The following is a 16938-nucleotide window of genomic DNA, read 5'->3' on the forward strand; positions in this document are numbered from 1 at the left end:
GAGTAGAGTCAAGGGATATTCTTATGTTGGCTTTACAGCTTAAGGAAACTTAACGTGTAACAACACCTGACACTGGAAATTCTGGTCTCTTCTACATCAGTATAAACACAAGGTCCATGCCGAGTCTTCAGAATAGTTCTGCTTATACGCACCTTCTGCTGAAAGTCATTTCTGACGAAGTGTGTATTTGCTTGTCACGCTGTTTCTGGTTTAGCAGGATTTGGGAGGAGTATTATAAATCATCCGATTGGAACACTGAAATCAGAAACTCTTCAGTAATGTGTGGCATTATTGTTAATTTGGGATATTACTAATACTTGTTAATTACATGTATGCAATGATGGCTCATCATACAAGAAAAATTGTAACTGTTAAGCCAAAGAGCTTTCATGATGAGGTTGCTTTCTTTCCAGAATGTGAAACTATTTTAAACTAGCTATAGATCAAGTCAAGTTTAAGTTTATAACTGGAATGTTATAATCTTATTCTGCTCTTGGAAAAAGAAAGCACTCATTCTAAATCCAGAGTATCGGTAGCAATTTTGTCTTAATTCCAAAGTGTGCACTTCTTGGGATTCTATCTGCTGGAGATAGGCAATGTTTATAGCTTAATCATAGACATTTGCTATTAATATTAATCTGTTTATGCTTATGACTCAGAACGCTTTATTGCCATAACACATCAAAAAAAAACAAAAGGCAGTGTCAGTAAGTGTAGTCACTTTTTTAACAGAACAGAGGAGGGGTGCTAAGCTCATTTTAGTCGTTAAATTTTTGGTTATTTATTAGGAAATGTTGTATTGTTTGTCCCACAGCATTACCCAGCTGAAATTTCTGCTGAGTGTTGTGCCAAGGCAGAGTCCTTACCCTCAGAAGTCCTCACAGCCCAACCAGGCATGAGGCATGAACCTTCTTCCAGAGAAGACCCACAAAGCCCTCAGAGTGTAATTGCTCCCATAGGGATCAGCCTGTGCATCCATGAGCAGGAGCCCCGGCTCAGCCCAGGAGCTCTCAAATTGTGCACAGGTGCCCCAGGGGCTGCTGCAAAGTAGCAGGCGGCTCCAGAAGAGGACTAGGATCTGCGGACATCCAGGCTAGTACTTAAATCAGTGATGCTGAAAGCAGTGCCATATGAAAAAAAGGACTGACCCTCCTACGCCACTTCAACTTCATCTTCCTCACTGATGGAACTCTCCCTTAACTCTTCAATGTCAAGGACACTGAGCTTCTAGAGAGGGTCCAGTGTAAAGCGACAAAGATGATTAAGGAACTGGAGCACTTGTTGTGTGAGGAAAGACTAAGTGAGCTGGGTCTGTTTAGTCTGGAGAAGAGAAGGCTGAGAGGAGATTTGATCAACAAATTCAAGTACCTGAGGGGTGGCTGTAGGGAGGATGGGGCCAGGCTCTTCTCTGTGGTGGCCCGTCACAGAACAAGGGGTAATGAGTGTAAGTTGAGACATAGGAAGTTCCACCTCCATATGAGGATGATCTTCCTTCCTGTGAGGGTGACAGAGCCCTGGATCAGGCTGCCCAGAGAGGTTGTGGAGTCTCCTTCTCTGGAGATCTTCAAACCCTTCCTGGACGCCACCATGTGCCACGTACTCTAGGTGTCCCTGGGAGGACTAGATGATCTCTAGAGGTCCCTTCCAACCTCAACCATTCTGTGGTACTGTGACTCATTCTCCTGTTAAGGACATCTCCAGATCTGTCTCAATAGTGAGCATGAAGGAAAAATGGTGTACAAGAAATGGACATCAGCAAATGATATCCCTTTAATTTCTGGACACTGCTCACTTGGAGGAGCAGGATCTCTCAGGTAAACTTCATGGTGTTGCTGCAAAACACTACAGATATCAGGGGAAGCGAAGAAAACTCGTTTCTACCCTTCCGCAGCAGAGTGAATCCTCTAAGATTCCATTTCTCCTTCTGCTGAGACAGAATTTGTTTTATTTACCTCAAGAGCCAGGACACAGTGTGATCTACCAGATGTTGAGCTCAAACAGCATTTCTACAGTGAGTCCATTTTTCCCCCTCCCAGACTTCCATTGCTTTGTGCATACCATGAAATAAGAAATCTACCTCTGAGCCTCTATAAGAAAAGTTGAGCCCTCCCGCTCCCCACCCAGTGTCTTGTTTCTCTTTTACTTTCTACACTGAGCTTTACAGAGGTGGCATTTTGATCTTCTCTTCAAGCCTTCTGCTCCCAAATAGCACCACATGAGAACTGCAGAGAATTTCCTCGGCTTGACTAATTTTCAGAACTTTCCAGATTAAAAATACGTATGTAAGAAAACAAATCCAAAACAAGTCCAAACAAATGCCAAAATACAGCACAGAAGCAGACAGATTAACTGAAATATAAACAAAGCAAGCCACGTGTCTAACTGCCCAGAGTGACTGTTCGGTTACACAACATTCAAAACAAGCACTGGGCTGAGCATTTTCAGTGTGTTTGTTCCTCTGAGTCATAAGTGTATCAGGCTCCCTGAGAAAGGCCAGCCAAAGGAGATAGCTGTCCTCTGTTTCATTCCATGGACCATAAACAGTTCCTGAAACAATTCCCGTCCATGTTCTTAAATGATACAAATTAGAAGAATTGGATCTTGTTCACAGGGAGTACATCAGTGTCCCATAATCCTCTTTGCTGTCTCTGTCCCATGAAGTTCATCATTTTCACATGGCAGTTCTGCTGTGTTTTGTTTCCATTCATACAACAAGACATTTCTTTATATTGCTTGTTGCAACAATCTAAATATATAACAACCAGAAAAAAAGATTCCTCAAACACAGAAATAATGCACAACAATTTTGGACATGGACATCTCCAAGATAGTCTGAAATCTGCAAATGCCATCTGTCCTGTCCTCATCTTTTAGCTGGATAATTATGCTCCCCATAAAGTACCAAGAAAGGCAGGGCTGCCATTTCTGGAGTTATTCTTTGCATGTGTCAGACGCTTATGGCTGCTGGGACAGAGCACCAAGTTCAAAAACTGTTCCCAAACATGGATCATTATTCATTCGCTGTGAACTTGCAAAAATTCTTTCATCAGTTGAATTATTTCTATATTCTAGGTCTCAGAAACACATGGAATGTCTTACTAATACAGAGACTAAAAAAAAAAATCACACCCATTAGGAATGTTGTATAAAACTGTACACTGGGAACATGTGAGTATGGTACATGCATGTATGTATAGGAGAACTCCAGATCTACCATCGGTCCTTGTGCTACAAGACGTATATTTAAAGCAATTATTTGCTTAATGATAAACCTTTTTTATTTTTCATTGCAAATACATAATATGAGGGCAGAATGCATAAAAAGAGGAAGATTTTCATAACGATCTTTGTGAAAGAACCTGTCTTGATTAAAAACCTTGCCTACTGGAACTTCTCTCAGTGATCTTAGCCACTGACCAAACCTGGCCTGAACTCTGTGCTTGATGTGGCTTAAATATCAGAAGAGGGGGGAAAAAAAGTCAATAGAGCTGCTTTCTCCATCCCTATCTTGAAAAATTAAGCAGGATGTAGTCTTGCTGCAGTGTCCAAGAATGAGCTAGGAGAGGGAGAGAAGTGCTTCCCTGGCTAACCCCTCTCTGAGGAGCTAGGATTGTCCAGAAGCACAGCAAGTCTCATTTTGTGCAAATGCTGCCATCAACAGAAGAGCGTGTCTGTCTGCACCTTTGCTTCCTGCCTAAAATACCTCACAGCAAGGCTCCCATTTTGTTTCTGTGTTCTCACATGTCAGAGCCCTCACTTGGCCAGCAGGTTTCCTGCATTAAAGCAAATATATACTCAACAGGAATTACGCTGCAAAGCCAACTGGGCCAGGATTCAGCTCTCAGTCTTGTCAGCCTAGGTCTAGGAACAAAACTTTATACATTTGCTGCCCCAGTATGTAGTTAAGGTAGGAAGTGACATTCTTGACTATTATCCTTATCTAAAATAGAAGCCATCTCCCACTTACCAGCTCAGGGCTCTTTTGCAACCTGAGGTTGTAACTGTGTGGACATTCATAGAATCATAGAACCATTATGGTTGGAAAAGACTTTTAAGATCACCATCTGAACTGTAAGCCTTTCAACACCATGCCTGCTAAACCATGTTTCTAAGTGCCTCATGAACACGTTTCCTGAATGCTGCCATGGATGGTGGCTCCACCACTTTCCTTGGCAGCCTGTTCCAATTTGTTTGGATTAGTTTAAAAGGGAGCATTAGGAACATACTATTTCCCAGTATACCATATTAAAGTATTTTCCAAACACACTCAAAGACACAAATAAGATACTGATAAGAGTCATCTTCTTTCTAGATGCATAGGTTTAAGATTTGGTGCTATTTAACAACTGTAAAATAATTGTAAACAGTGTAGATCTTTATTCTTTTCCAATTTTGATTGTTTTGATGATAGAAACAGAATAAATTCCCCCCAGAACAAAATGGTAGTAATGGTAGTTATCTTGTGTATATGTATCACAAAAGAACACCAGTAATTTTTGCACCCATTTCATAGCTTCCTTGTGGGCACTACTTGGTTCGGATGTCTATGCTATGGCACTTGTGGAGATTGTCATTGCTTCTCTATGCAGCAAGTAATGCAGTTTGTAGCCAGGAACAGCACTGCTCAGTGTCCGGAAGATTTCCCTAAATTACTTCCTTTGTATCAGCCTTCCTCTAAATACAGCAACAAGATCTGATGCACTTCCAACATACTTTTCATTTCACTTTCTACTGTGATCTAAAAAAAGACCTTCTGCAGGGGTGAGGGTCACACTATTAAGGCACACAACATCAGTCTGCTCCATATAAATAATTCCCTGATTTATAGTTGCAACTCCTATCTGTAGGGATTGTCATTCTCTGAGATCAGCTCCATCTCCGCTGTCATGGATCATTTTCTAGTTGAGGAAAGTTACCAGCACAGATCTATTGGAATTATTTTTATTACAGCTTATGCAGATCCACTGATCTGTCAGGCATCCCTTTCCTGCAGAGATGAGGGAATAGGATTGGAACCCAACCATTGATTTTACAGCAGCAACCCCAGGGCAGTTAAACCTGGATTAGACTTTCTTTCTAGCAAGAATGTCAGGGGCAGACATGCAAGCTGAATGATCAGTTTCCATTTTTCCTGCTGTCTCCACAACAAAAAGTAGAAAGCTCCACTGCATACACACATACCATGAAAACAGAGATCAGCATTGACACTTGATGTGGTTTCAAAACTGTAGAAGGAGACTCCACAGGTCTTTTCTATTTGGCAGGCAACATTTTTTTCCTTCATGAAAATAGAACAGATACAAAGATGGGACTTCAGTTGAGGCAAAGAAGGAGAAACAAGGTATGGCATTGATCATTTCCTGGGGCTGACCAAGATCCACCTAGGGCTATTGTTTGAGTGGTTCCCCATACTGAACGGAAGGAACAAATATAATAAATCTCTCTTTCTCAAAAAAAAAAAAAAATCGCAGTGTTTCCTGCCCATTTGTGCAAATTATGTTAGTTTGGATGGTTCAAAAAAATTCACTTGAGCATCCAAACTGTGGTATTTCTCTCCATTTACCTTCCTAATTAATGACATTTACATCATCACACTATCATACAACAATGATGTCTCTATTATCACATTAGGTACTTGCACTACAATTGAGGTATTTACATTTGGAACTGAAAAAAAAAGTTTCAACTGGAAACAATAGAAAGTTTTCACTCCAAGAAATACTGAGATTACAAATTGTCTTCTTTTTGTACAAGCTTCTTTGAAAGATTTACATCTGTTTTGAAGTTTTTCAGAAAATATTCCTCCTATTTATAAAGGAGAAAATCTTTTTGATTCATTTCCCACCAAGCTCTGTTTTCAAATGTGTTGTTGGAACAGACTTAGGGAGTACAGAAGTAGTTTGTCCATTTTAGATATGAAAAAAGATACAGATGAATTTAGTATTCCTCAGGATTGATCACTGGAGTGATTGGGAGAAAGGGACCACTTAGAAGAAGATGCTTAATTTATGTGCAACTTCTAGGTTTTCCAATCTTTGATAAAACAATCTCAAAACATGGAGCAAAAACATTCATCCCAAATGAAGCAAAAAAGCAAATCTAAATAACTCAGTCCACTTCAGAATTCTCCTGTTTGTTCAAGAATATCCATCACAGAATAAACCTGGGTAGATCTGGGAGTTTTGGGGATGTTTCCTAATAGCTCTCTACAGCTGGTACTCTCACATCACCCAAAGTAGAGGAAAAATTCTAAGTCTGAAAAGGCAGAAAATTTCAGCTTTTGTCTTTCCCTGTTAAAAAAAAAGAAAAAAAAAAAAGTCGGACTGTTATTTACACTTTCATCAAAGATAAGCAAAGGAATTTGTATCTATCTCACATCAAAACAATCCATGACTTCTGCTTGAATGTATTTAACCACATCTGCTTTGTGTCTTGTTAATCTTATGAAGTCTTTCTGGTTTTGAGTATGTGGCTGATGGCCAGGGTGCCTTTCATCCCAGAACCTGTACTTGTTTGTGCTGAAAGATCAGCCAACACTCATCATGGATCTGCACAAACACACTCTCCCTAGAATCCTCTTTGCAGAGGTAGCAGCTGAACATTCCTTGTCCTTCAAGAAAAGATCTAGCACATATGCTCTCACAGGGAGACAGAGGTATCCCGAGAAATAAGCCAAAGTGTGGATGTTTCCTTAAAAAAATGAGCAAGTGATACTTTGGAACCTAGGCTGGAAATCTACTGTTATAAAAAAGTATTATGTAGAACATAGTGATAAGCAAAAGGACTTTTTATAAATGCCTGAGTAGTCAACACTGTCAAGTAGGAAGTACAAGTAAAGAAAGGTAGGCAACCCATCTAAGGTTCATGGTTCTAGTCATGTATCTCTATCCAAAAAAAAAAAAAAAAGCCACCAGCATCATCAGGTGCTCAAATCTTATTTGAAGCCACGTGAATGCTTGCCGTTCCCTTGCCAGTGCCTTGATTACCAGCACACTCGGGGAAAATAGCAGAAGGCTTGCTCTGGAGTAAGCTTGAAGTCTAAAGGAACAATTATGAGAGACAACCAGAACTATGTGTGCGTGTATGCAGTGGTTTTACTGTAAGCTTTAATAACATTTCCTGTATAAAGTAATCTTATGTCGTTCTATGCATAGTAATTGTCATATATGTTTTCCCCACAGGAGGAGAAATAAAATTGCTAGCCACTAACCTCTTCCAACACAGCATACAAATGAGTAATGCTAGACTAGATAATAGGAAAGTTGCAGTAAGTTCAGAAACCAACTTTAACAACAATAAAGCATTTATAACAGGGATAAGGAATTCCTTCTCTCCTTAGGATAGGAAGAAAAAAGTGAAGCATTTACTTGCTGAAGCTTTGGATTCTGAAATTTTTATATCTCTTACACAAAAAGCTTTTTGCAAGTGTAAATGCAAGTGATGAGAGTCCGTGAACAACTGCCCTGATTTCAAAGTATGCTCTGATCAGTAAGTAGCAGGGAAAAAAGCCATTATAAACATTATGATCAAAGATGCCACGGGACACAGGGAAAGCTGAAAGGCTGAGGACACTGTTCCAGAGTTTCTCCAGTGGATTTTGTTAGTAACTCCCATGATTCTAAATGGGAAAAAATGCTCTGCCTGATAATTTGCAAATTAAGAAGATTGTTAGGCTGTTATCAGTAAGAAGCCTGAACATAAATCATTCCATTGAGGAATTCCAGTGCCATTTCCTTGTGTACTGGGAAGAGAATGGTTCACACAGAATCAAATAAAAGCTTTCAGTAACACCTAAAGTTTCCCTACCAGGAGATATTCTATATGAATCTTTCTCAGACCTCAAAGAAGACTAAATAGGAAAGACCTGAACAAAACATGGAATAAGAGGAAAAGGGAAGAAGAACACAAACCAGGAAGAAGCATGACTTGGGGGCAGGCAGGGTGGGGGAAAGAGGTTGAAATGCTGATTTGTTTGGCTTTTTCCAGTGGATGATAAGTTGATGAAGTTGCACCACAAGGCAACTATACTAGCACATAATCATCAATCCTATAGAAATACATAAAAATGAATGCACAAGTAGCATCTGCTGCCCTTTAAACACAGTTTCTACATTTGAAAAATTCAATTAGAATTATTTCAATGGGTAAACTGCAGAAGCATCCAGTACACTGTATTCAGCTTTATTATGGAAAAGTCCTTTAGAATGTAATAAGAGTAGAGTCCAAAAGGTCCAATAGGAATTACTGTATCAAATATTTATATCCCTCCTATACATTTCTATAACTTGATTTTAAATTCTGTCGGAATACTATCACTCTATTAAAATCTGTCAGAATTTTTTCCATAAGGGCTACGTGCAAAAGTGCTTACAACAAGTATTTTTGCATCCTCCTGCAGAAAAAAACTCCAGCAAACCTGTGACCTTTGATATATCCATTAGTTAGTGCTTAGCTGATTGATACAAGAGAAGAGAGACCTTTCGCTTTCTTTGGACTTAATGGTATTTGGAAAGAGACCCCCTGCAATTCATCCAAAAGGGCTCAGTGGTGCGAGGAAGGACACCACTAGCACATCAGTGTGCTGTAATATTGGAAGGGAGACCCCATTTGCACTGAATTAGTGCCTGGAAAATCTGCTCCCCTTATGCTTTTTCCATGTGATTTGCTGGAGCTGACTCTTACTCCACTGCTGGGAAGGCCAGGACATATCCCCTGGCAATTTTTTGAAAACTTTTATAAACTGGAAAGTATTTTGCTGGCTTGGACTTTGCTTGCCTAAAATCTATGAAAGATGCTGCTTTTATTGTCTGGGTGTTAGTTGAGTTAAATCATTTTATTCATTACTATTCAAAAGGTTAGTTTGATTTATTTTAAGGACATATAATTTACCTCAGCATGTCACTTACTTAATCCAATTTCCAATCATCTGTTTGTGCCTCCTCCTTTTGGTTCATTCTGGTATGTGCACTTAGTGGGAAGAAGGGAAAAAATGTATTGTTCCAGCTTTGCTTCCAATCAGTTATTTTAGGTGAGAAGGCCAATTTATAGTGATTTAAATACCTGCAAGATGGGAGATAGATGGGTGTTTTGGTGCCAAAAAAGCAGGACATTTTCTAAGTAGAGGCTAGTTTGGCCTATGAAGAGCTGCATTTTCAATGAAATATGAGGAAGCCATGGAGGGGATGTTGGATGTTTCAGATGAAACAAACCTCAAGAGCTTGAAATTCTTTCATGATGAGAATTTGTATCTATTAAATGTTATTGCAGTCACAAAACATGGTACTCTTTATAGAAAGGTGAGTTGGGCCACCATAAGAGCTCATGAAATATTTATGATGAAATATTTATTTGACATCTTGGGAGTTCGTTTGTGTGCATGTATGTGTTTGTGCAAAGACGGGAAGGAAGAGGCATTCTTGAATCTTCCCTCCAATTTACATAAAAATCACTTGTAAAATATCTGAAAATGGGCATAAGGTTGAGATCTTAAAGCCATTTCCCATTCTTTGCACTCAAAAATTTGCCAACAAGTCATTCATATACTTACTTGGCTCCTCACCCATAAAATTCAGCATAGAGGGATTTAAGTAAAGATTATGAGGGAAATGGGGGATTGATTCAAGACTATATTCTTGTGCTATTGAGGAAATATGTCTTGAGTAAATTAATGTAATTTTCAAGGTGCTTGGAATGGAGTTTTAAGCTATAGTTTTAAACTGGGCATTTGTGTACTTTGAACTCTATAATGGAAATAATACCAGTCACTGCTTTGGGTAAGACAAAATCCTGGAATAGATTTGTCTTTCTAGTTAAAGAGAAAATAATCTTGTGTGAAAGTAGTTAACACTGGAAAACCATCTGTGGAGAACAAGTAAGTCTCCTACAGTCAAATTCATAGTTTCCCAAAAGTTATGAAATACTACAACAACGCTGGATCGCATGCTTATGCTTATCTGCCTACTTACATTGCTTGTATCTATCTGGTTAACTGCAGATATGCAGATGGTATGAAATACTGTGGACATAAAGAAATGGCATGAGGTTAGAAAACAGAGAGATGTGTAGCACATTTTTATCTGTGAAAATAATTAACTTGTGAATCAACAGAGAAGGGTCACTGGGAGCTAATGAAGTAGGGATTTATTCTGTGGCTTAGCCCCAAGCTATAACATTCAATTCAAAAGTTACCCAATGAAGTATTATGGCACTGATGACACAGATGACCAGAATGGATGTCCACAGCAGGGCACCACTGTATCTTCTGGCTACAAGTAGCTGTGGAAATACCAGAACATTGCAAAAAAAGCCTGAAGATGCCCCAAGTGTGGGAGAGCTGGAAATACAGCCATGAGCAAACTATTTCCCTAAATTTACATCAATCAAAGGAAATCAGCCATGCTGCTCTCTGGGGAGTCTGGGAGATAAGCTGTTGATTACATTTCCTTACTAAATCATTACATAAAATAGCAAACAGATGGATGTAATCCCAGGGTACCACTAGCTCACATCACACTGGAACTGTTGATCTGTTAGTGAACTACTCTGTGGTCTTTTGACACCTCTTTGAAGCATTTAACCCATCATTCCTACATTTTCATGTTGATGAGGTGCTTCCCTACTGTACTCCCTTAGCTGCTGTCTGACACATGGTCACAACATGTGTTCAGTGTCAGCATCAGTGATGAACCTCGGGAATGACACACAGAGGAAGAACTTTGAGAAAGGTAATTTTAATCCATGTGAAAGTCAAGTGCTTGAAAGCACCATGGCTTGGATAAAAAGAGTTTTCAAACATTTTCTTCCAATGTGACATTTCTAAGAGACCTAGGGCTCAGTTATATGATTCAGCTCTCTGGGCTATAAAAAGCAAAAAGGTAGAGTGAATCATGATGAAATATTTTCTGGCCTATTCTGAAATAGCCCAGATGAGTGCCAATGTATTTGGAAAAAATCTGTACTCTTTTTTTGATCAAAGTAAGCATCTGCATTCAGTTCTGCGTGCAGCACATAGATACCAAACACACAGGGCATGGGCAGATGAGCGAGAATACTGGGACATCTGTACAGAGAGAAGGGACTCATTGAACACGCTGAATTTCTGAAGCTGTAAACAGACCCTGCTAAGCAACATAAAATAGCTAATGAGCCATAGTTCATTGAAAATCACTGGCAAAATCGCATCAACTTTGGCTTCATTTTCTATTATGGTATTCCACCAAGCATATGAAGTCGTGAACTAGAATTTCGTTATATTTGTTCCTAGCAGAAATCAAGTCTGCCTCTTCTCTATGTGGCTTAGCTCCCTCGTTTTATCTTACCTAAAACCAACAGTCCCTTGCCGAGGCCCACCCCGCGAGACGGAATGAACGACACTTCAATGTGAAGCAGGTTCAATTCGTTTACTATTCTCTACGGTGTAGCTTTATACAATTCTATCACCTGTAAGCGTACACACGCGCTAAGCAACAGCATTCTCATTGGTTAAGCTATAGTGTCCATGCATAACTAGCTTGCAGCTGGCTGACATTCCTTTCCGATGCTCTATTGCTGGTCCTCCCGGATGCTTATCTGGCTATGGCCGGCCTAGTTCATTAAAAAGTTGCTAACGAGCGTTATCTTCTCCGGGTGGCCTTGGTTCCCATCGCTTCAGTTCCCGGTTCTCACCGCCTCAGCTCCTCGGTTCTCACCACTTCAGCTCCTCAGTTCTCATCACTTCAGCTCCTCGTATTCCTGTAAAAGTGCTAAGGCCCCAACAGTCCCTAACACATTGATCTTGGACAACTTTATCAGTGTATTGAAAGGATAACAAAATCCCAGGTGGAGAGGTAGAAGAGAGCCCAGAATTGTGCTCTGAATGTGTTTACATGGTGCAGTAGTTACCCGTATTGCTCCTTGACAGATAGCAAAGAATAAAGCACTAGTCTTATACTATCATCCCCTTCATCAGGAATGATGAAGGAGATGTGCTTTGAATTACAAGCACAATATATTCCATTAAAGTCGTTCCTGCATGCTTCTTGACAATAAACTGGTCCATGTCTCAAAAAGAACCAACTTATTTTTACACAACAAGCTGCATGATGTTTAACTCTTTCTGATGTAAGTCCATAGTCTCTGGCAGACAACCCACATGCTCCCTGCTGTATGTCATTCTACAAGAGGGGAGTGAAGCTTTACTGGGATTTGATATTGTTTATTAGTTTCTTAGACAACAACCATTTTGTGGAGAATGAGTAGATCATAGGCCGGAAGGGGTAAATGAATACTTCACTGGTGTGATTCCTAGTAACAGAATACATTCCTCAAGGTTGTGGTTCATTTTTCACAGAAACAACAGAAATACCAGCAGGTACCTCTTATTTGACAATTACTTACAACAACCGTATCATTGGGAGGTGGCAATACAGCCTGGTTCTCAGTGTTTAACCACAGTTGTGACCAAAATGTCCCTGTGTGTATGGTGCAGAGACCAAAATCTGTAAGTGGAGATTACAACTGGAGAAGAAGTGCCAGCCAACACTAAGCAAAGCCTTTAAAATAAAAGCTCTTCATGACAATAACTCCTAAGTATCTTAAAAAAAAAAATCTGATCTTAATCTGTCATCAAGAAAGCTGTAAAAATACAATTTACTTCACAGATATTCAACATACAAAAGGCATAAAACAGGTGGTTTTATTGTGTCACCTCTACTAGAAAGAAAGAATAGACACCATGAGTGCAGGTTCAGTAACTCTATTAAAGAGTTAGCCAGAACTAGAGCTATAAAAAAAATAGGATTCTCCTGTAAAGAGCTCTGCTCAGTAGGTGAGCTAAGGTAGGTGTGATATCAGTGATACTGGGTTTGCAAATTTACTGAGAAAATTTGCCCCCTCCACACAAGAACATTTTTCCTCTCAACTCCACAACATACACTTGACTTTTCAAAGTCAAAGAAGACAAAACTAATTCAGGCCCAAGACTCTATGGCAAGGCTGCAGTCTCCTAAAGCCCATTAAACTCCCCTTCAAAATCTCTCTACCACCTCCTGATGGGCTTGAGGTTAACCCAAACATGCAACCTCCCAGGTTTTACCTGAGTGCAACTATTTTTTTCTGATTCCACCACTCCAAATCACCAGCACCACAAGGATAAGAGTAGACTGCCTTAGGATTTTTTTCTTTTACTATCACCTCCCCAATCCAATTAGTAGTGCTTGCCCAGGTGGAAACCTCAGACCTACAATTCCCCCGTGACTCCAAATTATCTGTCAGGTACAACTTTGGCATCCAATTCTCTGTTCAAAAGAAACTGCATAGCATTGATTCAAAAATTATCCAGCACTCAATAAATCCCCTGCAGCTTGATTTACTTTTAATAATAAGTTGGATTGAGTCATGACTTACGAGGCAATTAATTGCCAAAGGCTGCCAAGTAAAAATACCCATCCCGAGGGTACCATCTGGAGTTTGAAACATTAGCAAGGCCTCTACTTACTCAAGCGAACTTTTGGAGGTGTCTGCGCTTCTAACTCATTCTCACAATCCTGTCAGTTTAAGGAATGACCCCTTCCATATCTAAATCAGCCTTACACACCAGCCAGGTAAGACAAGACAATGAAGAACGAGCCAGAGAAGAATCTCGAGAATCTTTCCTAACCTTCCACAGAGTTGCAGAAAATGCCAGTGGCTTTATAACTGAAAAAAAAAAAAAAAAGATGCAGGTGACTCACAGCTCCCTTGTTTTACTTACCCATTGTGCTGGATACTTCCCTAGATGTGCATTGATTTCAGTGTTAATGACAAAAGCCATGAGCATTCAAATTCTTGTCTTCTTAAATGTAATTGTACACTGTTAATGAAGACCACCAGCTGGAGGCGCAAGGAGGGTATGAGAGCAGTCGTAAGTCTTCCTGTTTGAAACTTTACTCCAAACCTACTGCTTTTATTGTATAGGTACAATAGTAGGCAGAGCAAAGAACAAGTAAGATCCTTTTGTAAGGTTTTTTCAGCACTTACTAACTCCTAGGAAGAACACGAGTAAAGAGCTATGGCAGAGGTAGTTCCCCATAGACACAGGGTTGGGTGGAACTAAAAGGCAGCCTGGGAGGTGAGTGATTCAGGGCCCTTTGCTCTGCTATAAAGAAGGTCCTTCCCTTAATGCTTCTCGCTAGTGCTGTCACTTGTTTTACCCCGTTGCGCGAATTAAAGATTTAGTACTTTCTTTCCCAGAGCCAGGAAGGTATTCAGCAGAGCAACCAAGTTCCATCTTCTTTTTGACAATTTTAACAGCTGAAAAAGTTGAAATCCCTCAATACGAATCATTTCTGCAATTCTTCAATCATTTATGAAGCTATGTTTGGCATGGTGGCTCTATTTTTTTTTCTCTTTTTTTTCCAGTAACATTAGATCTATAATTTCTGACACATTCAAAGCAAACTCACTCTGCTAGTCTGTAAGTTCTCAGCTCTGCCAAAGCATCATACTGCAAGATAAGCATCAGCTATCAGTCCACTCTGACCCTTTCTGCCAGCTGCTGTATTCCTCTTATGGCATACAACTTTACTCCACCAGCAAACTTTATCTGTTGTAATCTTATGGTTCTTCCCTTTTATTATTGGGTATGTTGAATATCTCCATCTCTACAATCTACTGAAGAGCACTGTTTGAAATAATTCATTTGATAATGATTCTCCAATTACAAATACCTTTTGGTTGTATTTAGTGTGATTCATCTCAGACACAATCCTTAATCAATTGAACATGTCCTGCATGTTCAATTGCAGTGTTAATTTCAAATTCGAATATCATACCATAGTAAGAAAATTGTTGTGCAAAGTCTAAATGTGCAGCTATGCAATTATTTATGCACGTCATTTGAAACCTCATCAAAGAATTACATATCTTTTGTTTAATAATAATTTTCCATTAAATATGCTCACTACCATAACTTATAACCCTGTTCTTTAACTATCTTTTGAAATCTGTGTGAAGTTATCTGTCAATTTATCCAGGATCTATCTAACTAGTTAACTATTTTCTTTTGAAAACACTATAAAACTTTTCTTAAAAATTTGCAGAATATATACACACAAAATTTCTGAGAGTTCCTAGCTCAAATATTTATTTCAAATTAGTATTAGGATGCCAAATATATTTTCAGTGTTTGGCTTTCTGGACAGAAGTTATCTGTGTCTGTTGGAATAAAAATGTAATAAAAATGCTTATTCTCTTCCCTTAAAATTACTTCTTAGGCCTTTTTTTTTCTTTTTTAATTACTGCCTTGAGTTTGCCACTGAAACGTGGTTTTAGGCCAGATCCTTTTTCTAATGATGGAATTAAACGTTGTAGGCACCAGCACCTCTTCAGGGAATTCAAACCTCTCACTCTTTTCTTTTCTAAAATTGTCCTGCTGCTCAACATAATTCAGTTCTTCCTATGGGGGAACTCCACGAAGCATGCAAAGATGGTAATTTCTGATGAAGTGTTTTCTATCTTTTTGTGATGTTAACAGTACACTTACCTGTTCAAAGTTACAAGGGAACAATTGATTTTTAAGTCTTGCACTATTAGCATTTGGAGATTTTTATACATAAATATTGCAGATTGCAGCTGTTCATCTTTGCCCAGTTGGTTACAGTTCTTATGTTTGCCTGCTTCAGATGATTTTGCTGAGGATTTTGTAGGAAGGAGGATCAGTTCTTCACAGATTCAAAGTTTTTAGACAGTCTAATGTTGACATTAGACAACATTTTGAGCAATTTGGATGGTTTTGATTTTGAGGAACAGAGCCTCTGTTAACTTTTTTTCTATGCTTTTAAATGTAACATAAGATTATAAATAACATTTCCTGGTTCTTCAGTTAAATCTGTTGTTATATATTGTGTAGTTTGGCCAAGAGTTCCCATTAAGCGGACTTTTAACTGTTCATAATTCGAGCTCCATAATTTTCATCAGTATCAGGGCACTGAAGCACAAAGATACGGTATCTGGAAACACTTCAAAAGCTGGGGGAAAGAAACCTAAAAGGGCAAAGTAATAATCATGGCAAAGAGAAATAATGGAGAGGAATTTTCCACACAGTAAACTGACATAATTCAGAACATCCTTTGCAGAGTATACTAAAGCACAATGCTGAGGGTGGAGATTACCACATTACAGAAGATATGTTATATCAAAGGAGCCCCTGAAGCCTTGAGGGCTTGAGTGTTATATAAAAGGAGCCCCTTGAGTGACTTCATTTGACCCTGAAATATTCCCACTCAGCCATGAAGAAAATTGATGCCAGCTTCTTCCAGGCACAAAATTAGTTGTCCTCAATGAATACACACGTCTGTACAGCTAATGTGGGCTTGACCAAAGGCATGAAAAATGGTCAGACTCTATATTAAGTAATCAGTTAGTGCAGATCTGCTTAGTTTAATACTTTGGCCAACATTACGCTTGGCTTACTTTCAGTATCTGGCTTCACTTCAGCGCTCTTGCAAGTCATATGGCCTCACAGGCCATTCTCCATGCGTATCTATCTGCTGTATTCCTTACAAAACACTAATGTTTCTCTGTTTTCATTGACACTTTTGTCCCTTTTTTGGTCCACTTGGGTTCATGCTTTCAACTCCCACTTCTATTCTTCCCCACTCCACAGGGCAGAATTACCCATTTTTCTAAGAAAGCAGCACCTGGAGGATCACGTGGATGATGTCTTCACCCTTTCTGGTATTGCCGGTGTCACTCAATGCCTATCACCTTTTCCTTTCACCAAGGCTTACTCTGGCCCTGAGCCTGTACCAGGAGCGTGGCTCAGGGTTGGACCTGGCAGACACAGTCTCGTGCAGTTTGACTGGCTGAAAGTCACCTTTAGGTTTTGGCAGGAGATACCAAACTCAGCATGAACGAAGACAGCGTTTCTTTATTTTAGGAGCTCAGAATTTGGCAGATAACTAGAGAAAATGTCTCAGATAA

This window comes from Tinamus guttatus, unplaced genomic scaffold, assembly GCF_059628265.1.
Source record: "Tinamus guttatus ecotype Peru unplaced genomic scaffold, ASM5962826v1 Tinamus_guttatus_pri_ptg000601l, whole genome shotgun sequence".
Classification (NCBI taxonomy): Eukaryota; Metazoa; Chordata; class Aves; order Tinamiformes; family Tinamidae; genus Tinamus; species Tinamus guttatus.